The sequence below is a fragment of the Hordeum vulgare genome, chromosome 7H (genome assembly GCF_904849725.1).
Source record: "Hordeum vulgare subsp. vulgare chromosome 7H, MorexV3_pseudomolecules_assembly, whole genome shotgun sequence".
NCBI lineage: Eukaryota > Viridiplantae > Streptophyta > Magnoliopsida > Poales > Poaceae > Hordeum > Hordeum vulgare.
In genome coordinates, this window is record NC_058524.1 from 26804408 (window position 1) to 26809725 (window position 5318).

The 5318-nt window shown below is 49.9% G+C and overlaps 1 pseudogene; it reads left to right on the forward strand.

The window, feature by feature from the left end:
* The first annotated feature begins 454 nt into the window (after positions 1 to 454).
* On the forward strand, positions 455 to 2042 carry LOC123408090 (annotated as a pseudogene).
* Positions 2043 to 5318: the final 3276 nt, after the last annotated feature.

A 5318-nucleotide genomic window follows, 5' to 3' on the forward strand; every position in this document is an offset into this window, starting at 1 on the left:
GAAAATACCCAGATAACTTACGTTGCATTCTATATGGAAAGGTTTTTTCGTTTTTGCCTCATATATTCAAGTGTTCTGACAATGATTTCATCAATGCTTGGCTGCATTTTTAGATTTAAAAATTATGTTTTGGTAGTAACCTCATGGCCTTTTTAACCTGTCACGTCAGCGAGCCTTACAACCACTTAAATATCTATGAATCGTCCCTAATAATAATAAACCATGGATCGCAAGTCGCTGGCGATTTTGCAGAAAACCCCCTCTATTTCTTCGAAATCAACCCGCGGTCCTTCTTTAAGTGAAAAAATCGTTTCAGTTTTAGTTCGCGTTCCTTTCTTCTATCTTATCCACTGCCCCGCCTCTTCCCCTGCTCTCGCCATCGCCCGCAGAACTCCCCCCAATCCCTACTCGCTCGCCGAGATCCAAGACGGACGCGGCGACTCGGAGCGGACGCATGCGGAAGGAGGAGTTCGGCGAGCAGGAGCTGGTGGTGGCCGCCGTTCTCGCGGACCTGCTGTCACCGTCACGGAGGGATCTGGTGGGCTTGTGCGGGGGCTTGCTCCGGCGGCGGCCTTATCCACACGCGCCCGCGGCCGGCAGCTCAGCTCTCTCCGTGCGGCAAGCTGGACGAGGGGCAGAGGTGACCACACGGCGAGGTGAAGGAGGCGAAGACTCGGAGCAAGCCCAGGTCCCGCCGCCGCCGCGTGCTGCTCTTCCCGCTCCCGTACCAGGGCCACATCAACCCCATGTTCCAGCTCGCGGGCCTACTCCACGAGCGCGGCTTCGCCGTCACTGTCTTCCACGCCCGCTTCAACGCGCCCGACCCGTCCCGCCACCTGGCCTACGGCTTCGTCCTCGTCCCCGACGGCTTGCCCGCGGGCACCCCGGAGACGGTGGCGGCCACCATGGAGCACATCATGGCCGTCAACACCTCCTGCGAGGCGCCGTTTCGGGAGCGCCTGGCCGCCCCTGCTGGACGCTCCCGGCGCCAGGGACGAGGTTGCGTGCCTGGTCGCCGACGCGCACCTGCTGGCCCTCGTGCACGTGGCGCGGCGGCTGGGCGTGCCGACGCTGGTGCTGCGCACCGGCAGCGCCACCTGCTTCCGCAACTTCCTGGCCAACCCCGTGCTCTGCGAGAAGGGGTACCTCCCGGTGGGGGCGGAGTCGAAGCTGGACGCGCCGGTGAGGGAGCTGCCGCCGTACCGCATCCGGGACCTGATGGGCGCCAACAGCAGGAGCCGCCACGAGCACGAGCTCATGTGCGAGCTGCTGTCCCGGGCGGTCGAGGCGGTGCGGAGCTCCGCAGGGTTCGTCCTCAACACCTTCGACGCGCTGGAGGCGGACGACTTGGCGGCGACCCGGCGCGACCTCGCCGGCGTGCCCGTGTTCGACGTCGGCCCGCTCCACAAGCTCTCCCCGGCGTCGTCCAGCAGCCTTCTTTAGCAGGACCGCTCCTGCCTGCACTGGCTGGACGCGCAGGCACTGGCGTCCGTGCTCTACATCAGCTTCGGCAGCCTGGCGAGCATGAGCGGCGCCGACCTGGCCGAGGCGGCGTGGGGCGTGGCAAACAGCGGGCAGCCGTTCCTGTGGGCGCTCCGGCCGGGGCTCGCCCGCGGGCCGCACTGCCCGACGGGTTCGCGGCGGCGACGGGCGGCCGTGGCCTGGTGGTGGGCTGGGCGCCGCAGGAGGAGGTGCTGGCGCACGGGGCCGTGGGCGGGTTCTGGACGCACGGCGGGTGGAACTCGGCGATGGAGGGCGCGTGCGGGGGCGTGCCGATGCTCTGCCGACCATGCTTCGGGGACCAGATGGGCAACGCGAGGCACGTGGAGCACGTGTGGCGCGCGGGCATCGCGCTGGACGGCAGCGTGCTGGAGCGGGGAGCGGTGGAGGCGGCCGTCCGGCGGCTGATGCGGGGCGAGGAGGGGGAGGGGATGAGGGGGCGCGCCCGGGAGCTCCGGAGCAGGGCGGCCGCGGCCGTCGCCGATGGTGGGTCGTCCCGGGTCTGCGTCGACAAGCTGGTGAACCACATCTTGTGGCTGTAGAAGCCTGTCGGACTCCGAACGTAGCCTGTAGCCTGTACGATTGTACCACGAGAGCCCACGAGAGTTGTGTACGATTGTACCACGAGAGCCCACGAGAGTTGTGTACGATTGTACCACGAGAGTTGTGCTTGCCCCGCCTCTCGACCAGTTTTTTTTTCATTTTGTCCGGATCTGCGTCGATGTACTCCAAAGCGGACAGTCAAATCCGAGCATTGCTTCATGTACGACAAAAAATACTCCTTCCGTTCTTAAATCTATATCTATATCTATACCTAATAATAAAGAGGCTATTGCTATCGTCGGAAAACCCACCGCGCTATTTTTATAAAAAAACCCCTGTAATTTTTGTTATTCAACCCACGCTTCATCATTATTTTAATAAATCAAAATGATTATAAAAAGATTAAAAGCGTATGGTATTTTTTTTTCTCCTGTTGCAACGCACGGGCCCTTTTGCTAGTAAACATCAAAATCTCTAGTGTTTTCAGACTTTGGCGCCTTCATGTAGCCGACAAGGTGAGCTATCTCGGTATTTTCATGTAAAGCAGCAACGCGAGCTATCTCAATGTTTTTATGTAAAGAAGAAACAGAATGTCCAAAAGAATTAAATTGTGAAATAGTTTTAAGCAAAATTTATTTTATGCTATATTTTTTTGATAGATCAGAACAGTGATTTCGGGCCGGGGGTATGCACGTCGCGTATCCTTAATTTGATCACACGGAAAGCACGAGCCGTCCGTCCTACTGTACCAGGACAGGAAAATTCTCGGCTTGTATGCCCTTGACGACCGCGGGGGGGGGAGGGGGGGGGCTCATGCTATTTGGCGCGTAGCGCGCAGGGTAGTCAGCAAACGCGCATGCTGGCAAAGGCTGGCGCACGCTATTTCAAACCCGACTTGCTTTTTTATTTCCTGCATGAAGCAGGCTACTAGACTGAATTTTTAATTCCGCAAAAACAAAATGGAATGGCTTTCACTTGCTTTATTTTCTTCAAAAAACCTATAATGTAGACATTTAAAAATGTAAGATAATTGTTTTTTCTTCTGGAATTCAGAAAATATTAGCAAAATTCAAAAAATGTTCGTAAATTGGAAAAGTTATCACAATATTTTTGATACTTATGTAATAATTTGTTTTTCGCCAATTTAGAATGTATTCATTGATCCAATGACTGTACATGATTTTTCAAAAATGTTTGTTGATTCAAAAACTGTTCACATATTTCAAAAATTGTTCCCAAATTTCAAAAGATGATCTTCAATTTAAAAAAACACATTTCCATTTTTTATAAAATTCAAAAATGTTTGCTAAAATTCAGAAAATCGTGAATTTTTTTTGCTAATCAAATTTTGTTTGAAAAAGTAAAACAATTCTGCGTATTTAAAGTTTGTTCCCAAAATAGAAACTATGTTCACATTTTTCTTAAAACCCAAATTTACATTGAAAAGTAAAAAAAGAAAGCACAACAACCTATAAGAAAGAAAAACATAGAAAAAGAAAACCCGATTCAGGGAACCTTCCCAAGACCGGTTGGAGGAAAAGCACGTAAAAAATTTGAATATGGGCCAGCTAGTTATTCTCCAAACCAAAACCCACACAGTAAATAGGATCACTGCTTCAGGGAAAACACGACCGAAAGTCGGGAGTGCGTGTTTGCTAGGTATTCCCCAAGCTGAGCAATAAATAGGATCCCCGCTTGATGAGCCCAACTATGGAGCTTGGCTCAGCCTGTTTCCTTCTCTGGCCGAACTAGGCGAGCCCCAAGCCAAGCCCGAAAGCCCACCCAGCCTACCCACCCTGACCAACATTTGCCTGTTTGCGGCTATCTATTCCTTGATTCCATCACATTCAAAAAGAGGACGATTCGTGGTTTGCATAGAGGTGCATTATATAGTAAGGATCACATTACATTCAAGTGCATGTTAATTTGAAGTTTCATAACTAAACAAATATCTACCGAATTGTGCCGACTTCGTTGGCTCTTACTTTTGATTTTCTCATTTCACTAAGAAATAACTCAACTTATTTTGGATAAGATTGGGCTACATATGCACATACATAAGTTCAAAATTCACTACCTCCAAGTAATGCACTACCCATAAAAAACATTAAACGAAACCTACATTTGATATATATTTTAAACTTGTGAGGATTTCAATACTTCTAGATATAATATCCTACTTCGAATTCAGGCAGTTGTATCCTGATCGTGGTGGATAGCTACATGAAATATGCTAATTTTCTTCCCCAAATTGGCATTCAAATTCTATCACTCCTACTCTTTTGACGATGTGTTGGAAATGCAGCTTACAAGTTGCAACTCCTTAATGGTCGTCAAGTCCATTAATGTGCTTCATGTGATGCAGAGGATTCTGGCTAGGTTGCTCGATCTTCAAAAACTAGAGGAGAAAAAGAGGCAAGAGCAAGGAGAAGATGATGATAAATAGTGATGCCTATGCGATGGATAAGAAAGTTCAACAACAAACACCTAAATCGTGCAAGCCTTTGGAGAAACGATCTCAATTCAATAGGCGTTCTTGTGCCCATCTCCCACACCATATGAATCAAAATGATTTCTGACAAACACATGCAAAAGACAGAACAAGGTGGGGGGATTCATCCCCACATCCTGAGATTTCAAGGTCTGTCCCTACAAATTAGAGGTGCTGGATACATCACTAGTAAGTGTGGATTTGATCATCTTCATGAGGAGGCATCTCCACAAGGGATGATCCCACTTGGGAGATCTAGGAGAGCTATATATGCTCTTGTTTTTGTTCTATTTTTATGTAGGGTACGTCTCATATACAAGGGCCCAACCCTTTTTGCTACTCGCATGCATAGTCCACAGGTTCTGGGGCTCTTTTAACTGGGGTTTGGCTAATCCAAAGGATTTTTGGCCTCGACTTAGAAGTCAGACCGGAAGTTTTAGGTTAGACTCAAGGGGGTTCAGTATCTCTCTGGACACAACGAAGGTTGGTCCATTGCAAAACCTCTCTTGTTGACTTGGAGCTCTCCTTCATGTTCTAGGCGTCTGTGTTCACATTTTATCTTTTGCTTCCATGCTTATCTCTTAGATGGCATATGCACTCCCTCTGCGGCTTGCATGATGCTCATATCAAACCTAAGCGTGCAAAAAATAGGCGTGTCAAATATTATACCATTCTCCAAGGTGGAAACTGGAAATAGGAGAAGATTCACCTTTGCAGGGCTTGTATGCTTGTCACTTGACATTGAAGCATTCAAGATGGTGATGTAAGGAGGTTTTTCCGCATC